Here is a 22993-nt window from a genome sequence, read left to right on the forward strand (position 1 = left end):
TAGCCCTTACAATTTGACTGGATGACATTTCTACAAGGCATAGCTGAAAAATAGCTATGTCTAATAAACAAAGTTGGGGTTACATATGATGCAGATACATGATTCAGCAAGCTGAAGTGATTTCTGTCATCAGCTAATCAGATTCCCATTAGTCTCATATGATCCTATGTCTACTATTCATTTTAGGTCAACACATGTAGCCACTTCAGTTGACCATCATTTGGTTGAATATGAGTTTGTACAAATACATGCAAGTACAGACATTAGTTACTTCTCATTTACTTCTTTAAACAAAAGCCAAGACACATTCTAACAGCTATGAAGACTTTGGCTCTGGCAGTGAACAGTCCTGGCACTGCCAAGTGAGTAATGAAGACAGATTAGTATACAAAATGGCTTGATAATTGGGAAAGAACTTAAAACATCATCTCAGCTTAACAACGTTTAAACAGCTTCCATTATATCATAACAATTCCATACGGTTAGCATTCAATTTCTATTGCTTATGACTTGGAAAACTGTTTCATCTATCAAGTCTTGTTCTCAGTGTACCATAAATATATAATAGCAGTACAGCTACTAAAAGGCAGATTTATGCCACAGAATGTGATGCATCAGGCATTGTATGTTGATAGAGAAAGTGTCCATTCCTCTTCCTCTTGTAGTTGCTGGAACAGGAAGATAAGGGAATGTTTCACTCCATCCTTTAGGATAGTTTTGGGTTTGGGATTTTTAAAGAATCTTGTTAGGTGCCACCTGGGATTGTTTCTTGTGAGCTGTGCAGTTCTTATACTGAGTGTTCCTCCATACCACCGGATTCTTGGGGCCTTTCACTAAACCAAGAGAAATTTTTAGTCATATGTGATTGATATACAGCACAATTGCCTGATCAAGGGCCTTGCCTGAAACATTGCTAATAAACTTACAATATAGTTTTATCTTCTGTGACATACATTAATAAATACCATATATCAAGACTGGAGAACAGATGATCGCACTCACCACTGAAGCTCAAAGTTCTTTATTCAGACTTGTACAGCAGTTATAGAATACACAGACGCGGGGGCGCCTCCATGGGACGGTTCCCGTTTCGTACAGAAAGTGTACTTCGTACGAAGTATACAAACTACACTTGCTGTACGAAACGAGAACCGTCCCATGCAGGCGCCCCCGCGTCTGGGTCTTCTATACCTGCTGTACATGAAAGAATTAAGAACTTTGAGCTTCAGTGGTGAGTGCGATCATCTGACGTTCTCCAGTCTTGATATTTGCCATTTGTCTTGGATAGTGTTGCTCGCGAATATTCGCAATGCGTATTTTATTCGCGAATATTGCATATTCGCGAATTCGCGAATATTCGCGAATATAGCACTATATATTCATAATTACGAATATTCGTTTTATTTTATTTTTGTAAATTTTTTTTTTCACAGTACACATCACAGTGATCATCCCTCTCTGCTTCCAGCTTGTGTGGTGTAAAGAAGGCTCTAATACTACTGTGTGAGACTGGCGTGCGAATGTTCGCATATGCGAAGATTTGCATATGCTAATTTTCGCAGTAGCGAATTTTCACATATGCTAATTTTGGTTTATGCTAATTTTGCATATGCTAATTTTCTCATACGTAAATTTTTACATATGCAAATTTTTTCGCATATGCAAAAATAAACCGTGGATATTACGAATATGCTAATTTAGCAAATATAGGACGAATATTATTATAATATCGCGAATTCGAATATGGCCTATGCCGCTCAACACTAGTCTTGGAAGCGATCTGCACCCCCATGCTCACTCACCAGTGCTCACTCCCACACTTGCATCTATACACAGAATGTATATTCGTCTGAGGCAGGGGCGTCACTACGTTAAAACTTTCGGGGCACCTGCCCGAATGTGAACCGCTGGTGCCCCCAATGTATGAACTCCCTGCTGTGTCTGTGCTGGCGAAAAGTAGCCGCGCAACCAGGCTGCTGTTTGCCAGTGGCAGCGCGCCGGTGGGACACCTGCTTTATTGATTACAGTACCGTAGGGCAGGCCCTTTAACAGACCGGGGGCTGCTGGTAACAGACGTGCATGTCGCGGTGCGCAGGCACATCTGTTATCAGGGACAGAAGCAGTGGCGGATCGGCCTGAAAATTCCCCCCAAACCCCTTCCCCCCCACACTGCAGGCGCAAGCTCACACTCTGCAAGAATGGAACAGCGTGTGAGAAGGGTGACACTGCGGAGGGGAAAGCTGCAGAGCCAGACAGAGCTGGAGTGCTATATGGTACAGGGGAATTATTAAAACGGGGGGGGGGGGGGGCACATTATAAGTGAGGGGCACATAACAGGGGGTTACTATATGTGGCAGGCACATGACCCCTAACATATAATACCCCCCTGTCATCTGCCCCTCACATATATAGGCCCTTTGTCATGTGCCACATCATATATAAGGGCCCTTTTATGTGTATCTGCCCCCATGCAATCGCCCCTGGGGGCAAATGTCGGGGGCCCTTATATATGATGTGGCACATGACAAAGGGCCATTATATATGAGGGACAGATGACAGGGGGTATAATATGTTAGGGGTCATGTGCCTGCCACATATAATGACCCCCTGTTATGTGCCCCTGACTTATAATGTGCCCTTTTATGTGTAAGTCATGGGCAGATGTCAGGGGGCCATTATATGTGAGGGGCCTATGACAGGGGCCATTTTAAGTGAGGGGCAAATGTCAAGGGGGCATTATATGTGGCGGGCACATGACAGGGTGGCTCCCCTGTCATGTGTCCCCTACATATAATGCCCCCTTGACATTTGCCCCTCACTTATAATGCCCCCTGTCATGTACCCCTCACATATAATACCACCCTGTCATCTGCCCCTCCCATATAATGGCCCCTTGTCATGTGCCCCTCACATATAATGGCCCCCTGACATTTGCTCTTCACCTATAATGCCCCCCTGTCATTTTCCCCTCACATATAAGGCCTCCTGACATGTGCCACTCATATATGTACTGCCCCCTGTCATGTGGCCCTCACATATAATACCCCCTGTCCTGTGCCCTTCACATAAAATGCCCCATGCCCTGTGCCCCTCACATATAATGCCCCCTGAGGGGCAGGACAGGGGGCATTATATGTGAGGGGGCAGGACAGGGGGCATTATATGTGAGGGGGCAGGACAGGGGGCATTATATGTGAGGGGCACAGCACAGGTGGCATTATATGTTAGGGACACAGGACAGAGGGCATTATTATTATTATTATGTGGGGGGGGGGGGGGGGGCAGAGTGTTTATCCCAGAAATTCTTTATATATACACTATAACTCTGGAATGCTAGTTTGGTTTTTATGGGCCACAATACATTACGGTATTGTATTTAGAGGATGCACGGCAAGATTATATTCAGAGAGTGCAGTATGTGGTAGTATTATATTCAGAGAGTGCAGTATGTGGCAGTATTATATTCATAGAGCGCAGTAGGTGGTTGAATATAATACTACTACATACTGCACTCTCTGACTATAATACTGAGAGTGCAGTATGTGGTAGTTTTATATTCAGAAGGCACAGTGTGTGTTAGTAATATATTCAGAGGGTACGGTGTGTGGCGGTTTTCTATTCAGAGGGTACAGTAGGTAGTAGTATTATATTCAGATGGTATGGTGTGTGGCAGTATTATATAGAGGGTACAGTGTGTTCTAGTATTTTCAGAGTGTGTACAGTGTGTCAGAATTATATTCAGAGGATACAGTGTTTGGCAGTATTATGATAATTATTGTTTTCATATAAAGGATCAGAATGCGCTGACATAGTGAGGAGCCATCTGGGCGTCAAGTTCTGCAGAGAGAACATTTAGCTGGACTTGGTGGTATGTACATCTGAATTAGATAAGGGAAAACTATAGAGAAGATGTCAGCTGTAGTCACTGATATCATTGTGTATGCTGCCTGACTGTCCCATCAGAGCAGTAGTTCTGCAGTTATGAAACAACTCCCAGCATAACCTTACCACATACTTAAGGTCATACTGGGAGCTGTAGTTTTAAATGGTAAAAATTGGTATATTTGATTATTATAGTTGAAGTAATTTTCTCTACAGCACAAGCATCCATCACTTCTCTCCAAGTAGGGAACCTGTTAAAAACTTGAACCCCCTGCTACTGCTGCTGTCACCTGAACCCCACCTCAGCTTAGAACATAGAGTGGTCTCACCTAATAATCCATGCTATGGCTATAACGCTCCTCAATTGCACTTGTGTTCCCTGTCCTGACGTAACATCAGCTGACAGCCAATAACACTAACCCCTACCTCATAACCCCAATGCAAGGAGCAACATTTTTTTATAGTCATGCAACATTAAGTGGCCCCGCCCCTTGGTCCCTCCTTTTTGTGGCTCCACCCTCAGCCACGCCCATGGCCCGTGCCCCGGAACTTTTGGAGACCTAGCAATGCCCCTGGTCTGAGGTGAAGTGCCAGACTTTTGTCTCTATTTTTGTGATTAATAAATACCATCACTAAGCATCTACAGTTCAACTGGTGTGCTGACTGCATTTCACAATGAGTTGTGCCTTCTGATTATGAAAGATCGTAGCTAAGGGCTAGATGGCCTATTGTTTTCCTTTGTACTGTCTAGATATGTCTATATGGACTTCCAGCCTCTAAATTTTCATCAGCCTCTGATGTGGATTTTGACATTGTATTCTGCCAAATTCTTGCAATTTTAGACATACAACGAGGCAAGGCTGCACCCTGGCTTCCCAAGGAAATGATGTGTAATCTGAGAAATAAGTGTCATTAATTATTTATTTGCATGATGATCTACACATCTGTGATGGAAAAATCTGCACCATATAGACTATGATACAAATTTCATTAAACAAATTTTTTGCAGAATCATCACTTACCCACAGATGTGGATTCCGCCCCTATTCAGCACTGACTTTGGTCTTTTCACCATTCCCTTTATGTAGGTTCTTTATTTGCATGAGTCAAAATTGAACTAAAATCCTCTGCTTTGGACTGAACTTTTTGGTGTGCCTGCTAAGGTAAATCTGTTACCTGAATTTCTACATATCAGCTATCACATTAAAGCCAATAGAATAATATTGTGTGGTCCCCTTCATAGTACCAAAACAGGTTTAACTTGTCGAGCAATGGACTGCACAAGATCTCTGAAGGTGTCCTGTGGTGTCCGCCACCAAGATATTAGAAGCAAATACTTTAACTTTTTGAGGACACAGCCTGTTTTGGCCTTGAGGACAATTTTCATTTTTGTGTTTTGGTTTTTCAATGATTTTTGCAATGACACAATAAAATGTACGGCAGAAGAAAAAATAAAATTTGTGGGAGTGAAATTGGAAAATAACTGCAATTTTTCAATTTTATTTTAATTTTTCCAAGTTCATTTTTAGGCAGTGCGCCTTATGGCAAAACTATCATGTCATCTTTATTCTTTGGGTCAATATAATTAACACAATACCTGGTTATGAATTGTTGTACTACTTATAAAAGCCAATCATTTGACAAAATAAATATGCTTGAAATTGCCCTGTTCTGATCCCTATAACTTTTTAGTTTTCTGTATATAGAGCAAATTTTTGGGGGAATTTTAAACATTAAAAGTTATACATTCTTTTACATTGATTTAAAAATCAATGCAGCATGCAGCAGCCCCACAATGGCGTTACTAGGGGGGTGCGGACCACATCGGGTGACCCCCCCAAGTGGGGTGACACTGCCGAGTGGGTAAAAAAAATCATCCCATGGTGGTGTCACCCCAGGCTCCTCCGGACGCAGAAGCAGAACAATGAATGGCAGAATGGGCTGTCACTTCCCTGCTCTGCAGTCACTGTCATAGGCTGCAGGCACTAAAGCTCTGCAGCCTATGATCCTCTGCGCGAGCTCTCCAGGCCGATGCAAAGATGTGAAGCTATTGCGCTGACCGGTGAATCCCGGCACTAAGACTCATAGGCTGCAGAGCTGAAGAGAGAGGAGCTCCATACAACGTTGGAACCTAGACTAGGTAAGTATAATTGTTTTTATTTTTTTGGTTTGGGCATGGGGAGGGGGTTGTTGGGGGATCATTTATGTATATAAGGCATACAAAGGGGCACATTATGTATACATAAGGGGCACAGAGGGGAATATTAATACATAGGGGAGCAATGGAGGAGTATTTATATACAAGGGGGCACAGAGGGACACATATATATATATATATATATATATATATATATATATATACTGTATATATAGATATGAGATGGCACATTTATATATATATGAGGAGGCACAGGGGGCAAATGTAAATGTGAGGGGGGACAGAAGGCATATTTATTTATGAGTGGGCATAGGAAGCACATCAATATATGAGGGAGCACAGGGTGCATATTCATATATGAGGGGACACAGAGGGCATATTTATATATATAAAGGGGACACAAGGGTCATTATTTAAATATGAGGGAGCACTGGAGGCATTATATGTGTATGAGAGGGCACAGGGGACATTATTAGTGATTGGGGGGCACAGTTGGAGCATTATTAGTGAGGATATTATCATGTATACTTTTGTGGTACACTAATGGAGTATACTGTGCAGAGACGAGTGGCATTTTGGGAGCAAGTGTCATGCCTGTCAGATGAAGAAAGAAAGAGAAGGAGAATGGCATCGATCAGAGAAGACATGACCTATGAGTCACTTATTCGGTGTATAGATGTGGTGCCACAAGGGTGTTAGGAGAAATACCTTATCACTTCATGATGCAAGGACACCGTTATACTATACATGGTCTGAGGTTGGAGACAGCTTCTCCTGGGTCAGACACACCGATGTCAGGTTATGGATAACTGTCTTTGCTGAGCTGGGTGCAGATGGTAGATATGTAGAGAGTTCTCGGCATAACCGGGCACATATACAAGCGTATTGGTTACTTCTTTGCCCAAGGCCAGGAACATTTTCTTAAACAAATTTTTGTCTTGTGGCATTTATATGTCCTGCACAGGCTTCTTGTGGATGCCAAAAGAAGATGTTCTGTCGCAAGGTGTTAGAAAAAATAATTTATCACTTCGTGAAGCCAGGGCACTGTTATCCTATAGATGGTCCGAGGTTGGAGACAGCTTCTCCTGGGCCAGACACGGGGAGTAAAGAAACACACCGACATCAGGTTACAGATAACTGTCTTTACTGAGTAAGGTGCAGATAGTATTACACAGACAGCTTGGTATTGGGTGAGAGGATGCAGCATAACCCCTTGGGAGCCCTGTTGCCTTGCTGGGACATGTGGGGCTTTCACTAAACGGATCAATACTGACTTGTAAGATGGGTAGATGAATCCTGGTAGGTAGGGTTCTGTTACGGTATTGTAGCCTTCTTCACTGGAGATTGAGCTTCCACCATACGGGTGATCCTTGCAGAATGACCGGATTGACTAAATTTGCTCTGGGCCTTCCCTTGAGGCTTCTACACACGACACACTTCAACCACACTGTTGCTCAGACTTAGTCAGAACTGGGGCAACTCCTCCCCACACTACACTATAAAGGCAACGATTTTGGGGTTCCCATTGACAGGCACGGTCACATGGGGTTTACACAGCTCCTCTCTTAAGGGTACAGTTACACATGAATAACATATATACAGATAGCAACAATAGAAATAAATAGGAAAATATATTACTGCTTAACAAAGTGCAAACATAATTGATAGTAGAATAAGTCCTTTGGTGGGCCAACACCTTGTGCTGCAAAGCTTCCTAAAGCAGTCCGAAGCCACAGGACAGCCATTGGTGCTGGGGACCACATATATCCTGTGAAGTTCTGGTATCTAAATATAAATGGTTTGGTACAATATGTAATTAATTATACGGGGAGGGGTGGGGGTAAACCATTTTCTGCCACACCAGGTGACACCAACCCTGTACATTTACAGTGCAGCCCAGTACATTTACAGTGTGTGTCCTTTACGGGTCGAGTCCTGTAAATTGCAAGGTGGAGATTCCATGGATTAGACATGTTTTTCCAGAACATCCCATGGATGCTTTATTGGATTGCGATCTGGAGAAATTGGACAACACCTCAAACTCTTTGTTCTATTCTTTAAACCAATCTTGAACAACTTGAGCTGCGAAGCAGGGCACATTTGTCATAAAGTGTTGTGCTTGGTCCGCTACAATATTAACGTAGGTGTAACATGTCAGAATAATAGGAGTGATGGGAACAGCTGAGCTTGTGTCACTACACTGTTTACGCAACTCCCATTAAAGTAAAAGGGAGTTAGTCAAAAAAGGCTATGTCTAGGTTCCTTACTACCTCTGGCATCAGCAACCAAGCTGGAAGGGATCAAATCTCAAGATAGGTGCAGATTTCTAGAAGTGGAACTCATATTTATTAAACACTTTTAGTATATCATATGAATATGCCAGATATGTTCTAGATGGGAATACCCCTCTATAGCAATTGTCCATTGTGATGTCCCTGCACCAAAGACTGTCCTGTGGCTTCAGACTTCCTAAGGCAGACCTGCGGCCCCACTACAGGTGTTGTGCCCACTGAGAGACTTATTGCTGTATCTATTGTGTTCCAGCACTTTGCTAAAAGTTTATATATTTTTATAATTATCATGTTATATGTTATTTATATGTATGTTATTTATATGTGTTATTGTTCTTTTAAGAGAGGAGCTGTGTAAACCCATGTGACCCTGCCTGCCAATGGGAACCCCTAAATTCTTTACTATATAGAGTAGTGGGGGGGGGGGGAGGAGTTGCCCCCAGTTTATCTCCAATTGTTCCTACCAGTTTGGTAAAGGTTTGAGGTGTGTGGAGAAGATCCAAGGGAAGGCCCAGATCAAATTTATCTTCTCCGGTCATTGTGCAAGGATCCCCCGCATGGTGGAAGTTCATGCCCTTGCAGAGAAGGCTACAGGACCTTGACAGAACCCTAGCTACCTGGATCAATCTTCAATCATCTCTCAAGTCAGTGTCAATCTATTGGGTGAAAGCACCACACGTCCCAGCAAGGCAACAGGGCTCCCAAGGGGTTACACCGCATCCTCTCCACTATGCACAATATTGTCTGTGTAATACCATCTGCAACCTGCTCAGTAAAGACATTTATCAGTAACCTGACATCGGTGTGTTCTTTTACTCCCTGTGTCTGGCCCAGTAGAAGCTGTCTCCAACCTTGGACCGTGCATAGGCTAACGGTGCCCTGGCTTAACAAAGTGATAAAGTATTTCCCTACACCACCCATGGTACCACACTATAAACAATGTAAGCATGGCATTGTCAAGCACAAAATCTCTCATAAGTGCCAAATAGTGCCCCATCCCCCCCCCCCCCCTATTAGTGCCAGGTAAAAAGCCTCTACAATTTTTAAAGATCCCTTTTAGTGCCATATCCTTACTCATTCCATACTGATCATTATAAATGGGAACCTATCACCAGTTTTATGCTGGCCAATCTGCAGGTAGCATAAAACTAGTGTAGGCATTGCAATCTGGGACACTAAGAATTACTCTGAGATGCTCAGGTGTCTTGAGTAACGTGTTTCTCTTGCAGTCTACAGGGAGAGACACATAACTAAAGCCAGCCGGTAGGAAAACAGCTGCCAGGACCCACCCGAGGACTAGTTACTTGGGTCCTGGCAGCATTTTTAAACTATCATTATTCTGAAATGTTCGAGCCTCTGAGAGTATGCCGGGATTGTGCTGCCTGCACCAAGTAACCTTCAAATGCATTCTATATTTCTTTTTTGACTATTAACAATAGATTTTATTTGTCAAATTTGTTATTGTAGGCCGGGCACACACATAAGACTCAATTTCTTGATCTTAAAGGTGTTTACCGATTTAATAAATAAAAACAATACAATAGATGCTGCTATAGGTATAAAATAATAAAATGCAGCATAGTCACATTGCCCAGTCAAGTCAAGTGCTGGTGTCTTTTTTAACTCAGGGTCGTAACTATAGGGGGTGCAGAGGTAGCAGTTGTACCAGGGCCCTGGTGCCTAAGGGAGCCCCAAAGTACATCTGCACCATAAGAAACCAGTATTATAAATGATACACAGGGCCCTGTTGCAGATTTGATGTTTTTCATGTTCATAATATCATCATCAGAATTGGGAAGGTGTATTATTAGGGGAAGTAAACACATGCATCAGAGATGACTGGGGCATCGATGCTGGACTGGGTAGGGAGAGTATGGTAGAATTTATTACTTTGTTTAAGTGCTGTTAGATATAAACATACGCACACTAATGTTGACTTACTGTTATCTTCACCAACAGAACTGGTGCTTATTCAATGTACTTTGTGTACCATTTGAAGAAAACCTTAGGAAATTGTAATGGGTATCAGGAAGTGTTTAAAGTATATTAAGAAGAAGAAGATGGAAATAAATTGAGAAATTATAGAAATAAAATATATGGTACACTATGTGAATTAGTTTCAAATATATCCCATAGCCTCAAATGTCTCAATCTGCTAGGAACAGATGTCAGAAGCTTGTTATGAGGTCTGCTATAAGAAGAACACTAGGTACAAAGCTTCCTGGCATTAAACCAATGAGTGTAAATGTCATGCATGTCATAATTTCCTTATATAACAAGCAAAGGCATTATGTTCATGCTGGAAGTTATGACATTTTTGTAAAGCATGTTCCTGCACGGAGAAACAGTGCAATTATATAGTCAGGAAGGCAAATGAAGGATTACCAATAGAACATATAAGCATGTTATACTGCTTGAATTTGCAATTTTGGGATGTATTTGCCAAGGTATAAAACCCTAATACAGCTCACTTGTTTTCTAAACAATGTATTAAATGGGATCTGTCAGCATTTTTCTATTTATGTCTTAGCATCATTTATAAGAAAAATTCCTTATAAAATGTGTGTGTGTGTGTGTGTGTGTGGGGGGGGGGGTTCACATTATTCTGGAAGCTATGAATATAGCCCCCCCTACCCAAACAATACCGTTGTATGAAAATAAAATGTCTGATAGAGCTATATTTGGATTATTTAGACATCAAAAGTGTACAGAAATACAATAGCCAGCAGAATTCTCACCAATGAAAAAGAAAAGTGGGACAGCTGTCCCAATTTGCTAAAGAATCTCTTATGACATCATTGTAAGTGTTACGCCTAGCGCTCCGGGTCCCCGCTCCTCCCCGGAGCGCTCACGGCGCCTTTCTCCCTGCAGCTCCCCGGTCAGCGCTGACCGGGAGCGCTGCCCTGTCATGGCCGTTGGGGATGCGATCCGCACAGCGGGACGCGCCCGCTCGCGAATCGCATCCCAGGTCACTTACCCGTTCCCGTCTCCTGCGGTCATGTGCTGGCGCGCGCGGCTCCGCTCTCTAGGGCGCGCGCGCGCCAGCTCCCTGAGACTTAAAGGGCCAGTGCACCAATGATTGGTGCCTGGCCCAATTAGCTTAATTGGTTCCCATCTGTTTCCTGGCTATATCTAGTCTCCTCCCTTGCACTTCCTTGCCGGATCTTGTTGCCCTAGAGCCTAGTGAAAGCGTTTTTGTGTGTTTATACCCTGTGTACCAGAACTTTGCTATCTCCCCTGACTACGAACCTTGCCGCCTGCCCCCGACCTTCTGCTACGTCCGACTTTGCTTCTGCCTACTCCCTTGTACCTCGCCTATCTTCAGCAGCCAGAGAGGTGAGCCGTTGCTAGTGGATACGACCTGGTCACTACCGCCGCAGCAAGACCATCCCGCTTTGCGGCGGGCTCTGGTGAAAACCAGTAGTGGCTTAGAACCGGTCCACTAGCACGGTCCACGTCATCCCTCTCTGGCACAGAGGATCCACTACCTGCCAGCCGGCATCGTGACAGTAGATCCGGCCATGGATCCCGCTGAAGTTCCTCTGCCTGTTGTCGCCGACCTCCCCACACTGGTCGCCCAGCAAGCCCGACAGATTGCCCAACAAGATCACCAGCTGTCGTACTTGACCACCATGACTCAGCAACTCCAGTCGCAGCTACAGCAGATTCAGTCTCAGCTACAGCAGCAGCAACCATCTCCTCCGCCAGCTCCTGCACCTCTTCCGCAGCGAGTGGCCACTCCTAGCCTCCGCCTGTCTTTGCCGGACAAATTTAATGGGGACTCTAAGTTTTGCCGTGGCTTTCTTTCCCAATGTTCCCTGCATCTGGAGATGATGTCGGATCAGTTTCCTACTGAAAGGTCTAAGGTGGCTTTCGTAGTCAGCCTTCTGTCTGGAAAAGCTCTGTCATGGGCCACACCGCTCTGGGACCGCAATGACCCCGTCACTGCCTCTGTACACTCCTTCTTCTCGGAAATTCGAAGTGTCTTTGAGGAACCTGCCCGAGCCTCTTCTGCTGAGACTGCCCTGCTGAACCTGGTCCAGGGTAATTCTTCCGTTGGCGAGTACGCCATACAATTCCGTACTCTTGCTTCTGAACTTTCCTGGAATAATGAGGCTCTCTGCGCGACCTTTAAAAAAGGCCTATCCAGCAACATTAAAGATGTTCTGGCCGCACGAGAGACTCCTGCTAGCCTGCATGAACTCATTCATCTAGCCACTCGCATTGACATGCGTTTTTCTGAGAGGCATCAAGAGCTCCGCCAGGAAAAAGACTTAGATCTCTGGCCACCTCTCCCACAGTCTCCACTGCAATCTGCGCCTAGGCCTCCCGCCGAGGAGGCCATGCAAGTGGATCGGTCTCGCCTGACCCTGGAAGAGAGGAATCGCCGGAAGGAAGAGAATCTTTGTTTGTACTGTGCCAGTACTGAACATTTTCTGGTGGATTGCCCAATCCGTCCTCCACGTCTGGGAAACGCACGCTCACACTCAGCTCTCGTGGGTGTGGCGTCTCTTGATGCCAAGTCGGCTTCTCCACGTCTAACGGTACCTGTTCGGATTTCCACTTCAGCCAGCTCTCCCCTCTCAGCCGTGGCCTGCCTGGACTCTGGAGCTTCTGGAAATTTTATTCGGGAGTCCTTTGTGAATAAATTCCATATTCCGGTGACCCGTCTTGTCAAGCCACTCCGCATCTCCGCGGTCAACGGAGCCAGGTTGGACTGTACCATACGTTTCCGCACGGAGCCCCTTCTTATGAGCATCGGATCTCATCACGAGAGGATTGAACTTTTGGTCCTCCCCAATTGCACCTCGGAAATTCTCCTTGGACTTCCCTGGCTTCAACTTCATTCCCCAACCCTGGATTGGTCCACTGGGGAGATCAAGAGTTGGGGGTCCTCTTGTGCCAAGAACTGTCTAAAACCGGTTCCCAGTATCCCTTGCCGTAACTCTGTGGTTCCTCCTGTATCCGGTCCCCCTAAGGTCATTAAGGACTCTGCCTGCCACAGGAAATGCCCCTCCCCCCCTCCCAGGCAAGCTTCTGTGTCCCCTCATGGCCCTCGTCCTGGTGTCACACTGCCCCGTGCCAGGTCTCGCCCTCTGCCCTCTCTCCCCATTCCTACTCCTGCGGTTCTGCCTGCCGTTGAGGAATCCCTCCATCCTTTCCCGGTGTCCTCATCCCAGGGGAGGCAGTTACCCGATAAAGAGAAGGGGAGACCTAAGGGGGGGGGTACTGTTACGCCTAGCGCTCCGGGTCCCCGCTCCTCCCCGGAGCGCTCACGGCGCCTTTCTCCCTGCAGCTCCCCGGTCAGCGCTGACCGGGAGCGCTGCCCTGTCATGGCCGTTGGGGATGCGATCCGCACAGCGGGACGCGCCCGCTCGCGAATCGCATCCCAGGTCACTTACCCGTTCCCGTCTCCTGCGGTCATGTGCTGGCGCGCGCGGCTCCGCTCTCTAGGGCGCGCGCGCGCCAGCTCCCTGAGACTTAAAGGGCCAGTGCACCAATGATTGGTGCCTGGCCCAATTAGCTTAATTGGTTCCCATCTGTTTCCTGGCTATATCTAGTCTCCTCCCTTGCACTTCCTTGCCGGATCTTGTTGCCCTAGAGCCTAGTGAAAGCGTTTTTGTGTGTTTATACCCTGTGTACCAGAACTTTGCTATCTCCCCTGACTACGAACCTTGCCGCCTGCCCCCGACCTTCTGCTACGTCCGACTTTGCTTCTGCCTACTCCCTTGTACCTCGCCTATCTTCAGCAGCCAGAGAGGTGAGCCGTTGCTAGTGGATACGACCTGGTCACTACCGCCGCAGCAAGACCATCCCGCTTTGCGGCGGGCTCTGGTGAAAACCAGTAGTGGCTTAGAACCGGTCCACTAGCACGGTCCACGTCATCCCTCTCTGGCACAGAGGATCCACTACCTGCCAGCCGGCATCGTGACAGTAAGGCTATATTGACACAATAGAATTGTGGTGGAATGTCTGACATTCCGCAAACAGCGTATCCGCAATAGTCCTCTGCATACACGGATCTGAAATGAGAAGAAAAAAGAAACACAAACAATTGGTTAGGACATTTTTTGCGCTCTTCAATGGGGAGAGCGCCCATAATGCAATGTCTTTCCAAACAGAGAGCCTACAATTGTTGCAAAACTAGCAGGGAGTCTTGTCAGTATAGTGACTGGATTCCTGGCTCCTGTATAGTATACACAGGTACACTATGCACCCCTGTATACTATACGGCCGGGGGAGGTGAGCAGTGATGCTGTACATCACTCCTCATCTCCTTACACTCTGTGGATTGGGCGCTCAGCATCCGACCCACAAAGTGGTGCCTGAAGGCAGTGAGAAAACTGCTACAAGGTATAAATTTGGCTGTTTCCACACATCAGGAAAAACGCAAAAAAAAAAAACGCCAGAAAAACTGGTGGGAAAAAACCTCAGTGAATCCTATCCTTGTACAGAGATTGATAACTGGATTTCTAGAAGAAATAAAAAACAATGCATAGTCTTAGATAGCCAACCTATCTTGTTATAGGTGGTAACTTGGTGAAATAGGTGGCAACTGGGTCCATGACAACATTCGTGAGTGTGTTTACACACCACCATGTGTACTCCAGATATTACACTATATACAATGTGGAGATTCATCAAGACCTGTGCTGAGAAAAAGTTGACCAGTTACCCATATCAGATTGCTTCTTTTATTTTTCAGAGGTCTTTTTACAGTACAGCTATGAACAAGCTAATGCCAAACATGTGTTGGAGGCTTCGTGGACATCAGCATGGGCTGAGATTGTTCAGTTTGCAGCCATGTCTTTGTGGTCATAGTTTTGAGCATTTCCACTCGGCTATTGAGTCCACCACAAAGATACAGTTGTTAGAATTCCTTTTGTCCTGTTTGATTTTAACTCCTGCACTTATCTATTACTACCTAATTGGGCAAATCACGAACACCACCGATAGTATCCTGTGGCAAAAAAAATAAAATATTTACTTTTCAAATTACAACCACAATTTGGTGACGATGGTCCAGTTATCTTACCACAATGTAGCAAGGACTGCTTTCAGCCCTCTTGTTTGTACTTTTTCTTCTTTGAAGGTGTATCCCATTTTATAGTACTATCTGACTGCTCCAATTTAATGGAGCCATCTGATTGTCCCTATTATTCTAAGAGAGTTCCCTTATTACCTGTGCTATTAGGGTGCCCTCATTATCTGTGCTAAAAAAGTGCCCTCATTAACTATAGTATTAGAGTGCCATTATTAACCCCTTAAAGACTCAGCCCATTTTGGCCTTAAGGACTCAGACAATTAAATTTTTACGTTTTCATTTTTTCCTCCTCGCCTTCTAAAAATCATAACTCTTTTATATTTTCATCCACAGACTAGTATGAGGCCTTGTTTTTTGCGCGACCAGTTGTCCTTTGTAATGACATAACTCATTATATCATAAAATGTATGGCGCAACCAAAAAACACTATTTTTGGGGGGAAATTAAAACAAAAAACGCAATTTTGCTAATTTTGGAAGGTTTCGTTTTCACGCCGTACAATTTATGGTAAAAATGATGTGTGTTCTTTATTCTGAGGGTCAATACGATTAAAATGATACCCATTATTACATACTTTTATATTATTGTTGCGCTTAAAAAAAATCACAAACTTTTTAACCAAATTAGTACGTTTATAATCCCTTTATTTTGATGACCTATAACTTTTTTATTTTTCCGTATAAGCGGCGGTATGGGGGCTCATTTTTTGCGCCATGATCTGTACTTTTTTTGATACCACATTTGCATATAAAAACTTTTAATACATTTTTTATAATTTTTTTTAATAAAATGTATTAAAAAAGTAGGAATTTTGGACTTATTTTTTTTTTTTTCGTTCACGCTGTTAACCGTACGGGATCATTAACATTTTATTTTAATAGTTCGGACATTTACACATGCGGTGATACAAAATATGTCTATAAAAAATTTTTTTGCGCTTTTTGGGGGTAAAATAGGAAAAAACGGACGTTTTACTTTTTTATTGGGGGAGGGGATTTTTCACTTTTTTTTTACTTTTACTTTTAAATTTTTTTACTTTTTTTTTTTACACTTGAATAGTCCCCATAGGGGACTATTCATAGCAATACCATGATTGCTAATACTGATCTGTTCTATGTATAGGACAAAGAACAGATCAGTGTTATTGGTTATCTTCTGCTCTGGTCTGCTCGATCACAGACCAGAGCAGGAGACGCCGGGAGCCGCATGGAGGAAGGAGAGGGGACCTCCGTGCGGCGTTATGAATGATCGGATCCCCGCAGCAGCGCTGCGGGCGATCCGATCATTCATTCAAATCGCGCACTGCCGCAGATGCCGGGATCTGTATTGATCCCGGCACCTGAGGGGTTAATGGCGGACGCCCGCGAGATCGCGGGCATCGGCCATTGCCGGCGGGTCCCTGGCTGCGATCAGCAGCCGGGATCAGCCGCGCATGACACGGGCATCGCTCCGATGCCCGTGGTTATGCTTAGGACGTAAATGTACGTCCTGGTGCGTTAAGTACCACCGCACCAGGACGTACATTTACGTCCTGCGTCCTTAAGGGGTTAACAATGCTATTAGAGTGCCATTATTAACTATGCTATTAGAGTGCCATCATTAACTATGCTATTAGAGTGACATTATTAACAATGCTATTAGAGTGCCATCATTAACTATGCTATTAGAGTGCCATTATTAACTGTGCTATTAGAGTGTCATCAGTAACTGGGCTAGTAGAGTGCCCATGTTAAGAGTGAAAGCCCAGAATCATTGGCAGTCACAGACACCAGTAAGAGTAAAAACCACATTGGCTCACTATAAAGAATGCCTTTCAGCCTCAAGGTTTGAGGGGTAGACTGTGGCAGATGGCAGCAACAGCAAAAGAGCATCTGAGTATCACTCAGTGGCATCTGCTAGACAGACAAACCCCCTTCCTGCTCCATATTTTGCAGAAATCCCAGTATGCACTACATAGTTCAATACCATTTACTGAATAGTGAATTGTAAACAGCAGCCCAATAACCCAATTCTATTTAGCACCAGTCAGTGATCTACTTGTTCATCAGCACCTACAGACTTTGCCTCATTTGACATATAGCTACCAGGTCTGTATAGAAATGTTTCTAATCTAATTGCCAGTAGATTGTGTTTAGAAACTGTAATAAATGAAGGGCAAAATATGTATATATAAGAATCATTATAAGACAGATGAAAGGGATTATTTTTATCACATTAAAACTGTTGATCTGTAAGTGTTATGTTCAGTTATTACTAACTAAATGTAAAGAGAGGGTTTAGATGGAATAAGAAAAACAGAGCTGATTTCTATGAAAAACAGCACCACATGTGTCCTCAGGTTGTATGCGGTGTTGCAGCTCAGTTCTATAGAAGTTAATGGAGCCAAGTTGTCATACCACACAAACCTGAGGACATGTATGGTGCTGTTTTTAGAAGACAGTTGGGGAGATTTATCAAAACCTGTGCAGAGGAAAAATTGCCCAGTTGCCCATAGCAACCAATCAGATCGCTTCTTTCATTTTTAACAAGGCTTCTGCAAAATGAAAGAAGCCATCTGATTGGTTGCTATGGGTAACTGGGCAAATTTTCCTCTGCACAGGTTTTGATAAATCTCACCCAATAACTCTATTTTCCATTCCTATTTTACCTTTCTTATGCCTAATTTACAAAAGTTTGCCCGACTGTTAATTAATTTTTCACTACATTTAAAAAAAGGCTTTGGTTTTCTGGTTTCTGGTTACAGTGTGAAAATGACCTCAAAGACCTGACAGGTTGTCTTCAAATTAATTTCAGAATTAACCTTAAACATTTATATTTTATCTAACAATATATTCATCATTTTAGCCTTTTCCAAATAGGCCTTGGTTTCCATTGATTTCAATGTGTAATTCTTTATTTGTCATACAGTGTTGCTTCAGGGAAAATGGGGATTTGCCAGGTGTCTTCCTTGAAGACAATTGATATTACACAGTTGTAGTATCACATCACCTCTGGGCCTGTCTAAAGGTAGGATTTCTAAAACAGACATCTCTGTTAAATTAGATATATATAATATATATTGTACATGTACATGTACATGTATTTAAAAGGTCTTCCCAGCCTTTCACTTTTTTTTATCTTTTTTTACCTTTTGTTATGTTGCGGCTTTCTGCTAAAATAAAGGGAAAAAAATGATTTCTTCTTTCATTCTTCACTCAATCCTCCACAATGACAATGTGGAAACAGAATGCTAGAAATCTTTGCTAATTTATTGAAAATATTGCATTGATATAAGTATTCAAACCCTTAGCTAAGTACTTGTACTCAGTATAGCCTCCCATCTTCCTGGGTTTGATGGCGCAAGGTTTGCACACCAAGATTTGGGGATTTTCTGCCATTCTTCTCTGTAGATCCTCTCCAGCTCTGTCAGGATGGATGGCGACCATGTTAGACCACCCTTTTCAGGTCCCTCCAGGGATGTTCCTTTGGGTTTAAGTCAGGGCTCTGGCTGGGCCACTCAAGGACATTAACAGAGTTGTCCCTAAGCCACTTCTGTGTTATCTTGGTTGTATGCTTAGGGACTTGCTGTCTTTTTGGAAGATAAAGCTTTGGCCCAGTTTGAGGACTAGAGCACTCTGGATTGGATTTTTATTGAGAATCTCACTGTACTTTGCTTTATTCAGCTTTCGCTTAACCCTGACTAGTCTTCCTGTCTGAGCTACTAAAAAACTGTAGGGATGGTATTGGGTAGGTGGTAAGCAGTGCCAGGTTTCCTGCAGACATAATGCTTACAATTGGGGCCAAATGGTTCAGTCAGACAAGAGAATATTTAAATGTATGACGGTACAACTAGGTCATGGGAGAGATCTCTGTACTTCCCCTTGAAACATTTATATATAGTTAGTAGGTCACCCCTTAGTCGTATTTTTTCTAAGGCTACTTTCACACTACACTAGAGGCTCCGTTACAAACGGACGTTAAGGGCTCTCTTTTTTTTTTTTTTTTACTTTGACTGTCATTAATATCCGTTATTGTAACGGAGCCTAACAGGAATCATAACGGGCACAGAGAATTCCATTCACTTGAATGCAATTCCTCTAACATCTGCCGTTATCACTCCTATTATTCCGGAGAAAAAGACGTCACAAGTACAAATGTTTCTCCCACTATCTCCTAACAGCCGCCACACTTCCGGGCACAAATGACAATGTGAAAGGAGCCTTAGCTGTACAATGTCAATGTCAAATATTTCTGGATACTGTAGACTAGACATGTGCAATTCGGTTCGACACGAATGTCAAATTTACCGAATTTTGCCGTTTTCGTGCATTCGGGACGTTCCGAATGCACGAAAACATTTTTTTTATATTTCCGAATAGCAACGATAAAACGAATAGCAACATAACGAATGCATTCGTTATTCTCCAAATGCATGCGGTAAAAAAACGAAAATAAAGAATTCTTTCTCATTTTTTTATTGTTCCTTGCGCTACACTGTTTCTGACTGTTAGTTACTGTTTTACTATTACTAGGGTGCCTCCAGCTGTTGCAAAACTACAACACCCACCCAGCATGCGGCTGTCTTGGCATGCTGGGAGTTGTAGTTTTGCAACAGCTGGAGGCACACTTTGGCAATCACACACATTCGCGCAATGCTTTTTAATTCATTTTCAAATTCCGCTGGCTTTTGTCAGAAATGGGTGACCAGGTCAATGACATGCATAGTAATTGCCGTGGGAACATTTTTCATTCATAAAACTGCAGGCTTAATTGGATAATTGCAGTGTAGAACGCTTAGGACACCAAACATTCTACACTGCAATTATCCAATTAAGTCTGCGGTTTTATGAATGAAAAATGTTCCCACGGCAATTACTATGCATGTCATTGACCTCAATCACCCGACAATCAAACACATCGATCAAACACATCAATCATTCATATAGTATTCATTCACTCATTCATTCATTTACTCATTCATTCAACATTTCTGTATGTATTAATAATTTATTAATACATAATGTAATGTTGAATGAATGAGTAAATGAATGAATGAATGAATGCTGTATGAATGATTGATGTGTTTGATCGTCGGGTGATTGAGGTCAATGACATTCATAGTAATTGCCGTGGGAACATTTTTCATTCATAAAACTGCAGGCTTAATTGGATAATTGCCGTGTAGAACGCTTAGGACACCAAACATTCTACACTGCAATTATCCAATTAAGTCTGCGGTTTTATGAATGAAAAATGTTCCCACGGCAATTACTATGCATGTCATTGACCTCAATCACCCGACAATCAAACACATCGATCAAACACATCAATCATTCATATAGTATTCATTCATTCATTCATTTACTCATTCATTCAACATTTCTGTATGTATTAATAATTTATTAATACATAATGTAATGTTGAATGAATGAGTAAATGAATGAATGAATGAATGCTGTATGAATGATTGATGTGTTTGATCGTCGGGTGATTGAGGTCAATGACATTCATAGTAATTGCCGTGGGAACATTTTTCATTCATAATACTGCAGGCTTAATTGGATAATTGCAATGTAGAACGCTTCGGACGCCAAACATTCTACACTGCAATTATCCAATTAAGTCTGCGGTTTTATGAATGAAAAATGTTCCCACGGCAATTACTATGCATGTCATTGACTTGGTAACCCATTTCTGACAAAAGCCAGCGGAACTTGAAAATGAATTAAAAAGCATTGCGTGAATGCGTGTTTTTGTCAAAGTGTGCCTCCAGCTGTTGCAAAACTACAACTCCCAGTATGCCCAAACAGCCGCATGCTGGGTGGGTGTTGTAGTTTTGCAACAGTTTGATCGATGCGTTTGATTGTCGGGTGATTTATGTATAACATCATGTTATACATAAATCACCCGACAATCAAACACATCGATCAAACACACCAATCATTCATACAGCATTCATTCATTCATTCATTCATTTACTCATTCATTCAACATTACATTATGTATTAATATAAATCACATAAAATTATATTATCTTACCTGACTTCCAATGTTCCGATCTCTGCGGCTGCCCTCTTTTCAAGCACACACTCCCGATAATGGTCCCCTGCTTAAAAAATATTTACCTGAATGTACCCGAATACCGAATGTATACGAAAAATCAAACCCACCCGAATACAGATGTATCCGAAAAAAAATCAAACCCAGACACCAGAATACCGAATGTATCCGAAAAAAATGAGTCCCGTACACCCGAATACCGAATGTATCCGAAAAAATTAACCCACCGGACACCCGAATACCGAATGTATCTGAAAAAAATTAAACCTGGACACCCGAATACCGAATGTATCTGAAAATTAAAACTGAAAGTATTACTGAACCGAAAATTTTACAAAAAAACGAAAAAACGAAACGAAAAAAAAAACTAATTTTTTTCTTCTGCACATGTCTACTGTAGACCTCCCATTCTATGTATTACTCTGTTGCCCGTCTTTGAACCCTTTCCAGCTCCACTATATCTTTCTTATACACTGGTGCCTAGAACATTTTTTTCCTTGTCCTAAAAAAACTACCAAATCAGTGTAAACTAGCTGGACACATGTTAACCATTGTAACTATTGTATGTAACTGCAGTATTGTCACAGAGCTGGGAGATCACAGGCAGCATACCTAGCTACAAAAGAAGTTAGACTCTGTGTTTCAAGCCTTGTGTTTCAGGGGAATCATTATGATTCAATGGCCTCCATTAATGGTATAAGGCTGCTCTGGAGATTGTTAAGTGAAAGTGTGGTCACCGCTTTATTGCTGCATATTTTATCGTGCACCAGGATAATGTTTTGAATCATTCTTCCCCAGATTTAAAATCTATTGAGATTTTCTGGGAAGACCCGGAAGATGTAGGATGAAGTTTTCCTTGACTGCAAAGCTGTTTGCTGCGAACAAATAGAAACAAAGCTATTTTAACAGTAATGTTTGCTTAAAATATACTGTATAAGTAAATAACTCTTTTAGACTCATTTTTACATTCTGCTACAAAGCCATACAATTGTCAGTGTTGTTGTTCTATTAAGATCCTCATCCCCTTCTGAGACTTTGCAAAGCAACAATTTCTAGAACAGATGATACAACATTGACACCGAGAGGCTGCGATTCATCATTACAGGTAGTCTGTTCTTTGACAAGTCCAATATTAGAACATTATCTCATCACTAGTTTTTCTACTATTCTTAATATTATTATTATATATTATTGAGAGAATCGTGTTGCATGAATATACACTTTGGGCTATAATCCACAATTCTGATGCTGTGGTTTTGATCATTTAGAAGGATATGTCACACTACCCGTGTTTCACTCACTGTAAGCCACATTTGGCTTATAGGGACTTTTGCAGCCATATACAGTACAGAATCTTCCTGAAGCTAGTTTCACACAAGCATATTTGCACCTGTATTACAGCTAAATGTCTGGAATACTGGGAGACTGCAAATGGTAAATACAAGGGTTAACTATAGCTGGCCATTGTTAGGGGCACTGTGGCTAAATCACAGAATAGGACCTAAAATCTATTTCATTACTTGCCCCTAAAAAGAAACCCGACCAGGTTTCTATAATGCTCAAAGAGCCAACCAAAAT

General features: G+C 42.8%; 2 long non-coding RNA genes across 2 annotated transcripts; one reads left to right on the forward strand and one right to left on the reverse strand.

Moving 5' to 3' along the window:
- Positions 1–307: 307 nt before the first annotated feature.
- On the reverse strand, positions 308–11136 carry LOC130362377 (uncharacterized). The gene is made up of 3 exons (XR_008891384.1): positions 11070–11136; positions 10273–10335; positions 308–833 (listed from the first exon to the last, which is right to left on the reverse strand). It is a non-coding gene; the product is annotated as an uncharacterized LOC130362377 (long non-coding RNA).
- A 6852-nt stretch (positions 11137–17988) lies between these two features.
- LOC130362376 (uncharacterized) lies at positions 17989–22315 on the forward strand. Its single transcript, XR_008891383.1, has 3 exons — positions 17989–18147; positions 18284–18382; positions 22214–22315. It is a non-coding gene; the product is annotated as an uncharacterized LOC130362376 (long non-coding RNA).
- Positions 22316–22993: the final 678 nt, after the last annotated feature.

The sequence above is a fragment of the Hyla sarda genome, chromosome 3 (assembly GCF_029499605.1).
Source record: "Hyla sarda isolate aHylSar1 chromosome 3, aHylSar1.hap1, whole genome shotgun sequence".
Classification (NCBI taxonomy): Eukaryota; Metazoa; Chordata; class Amphibia; order Anura; family Hylidae; genus Hyla; species Hyla sarda.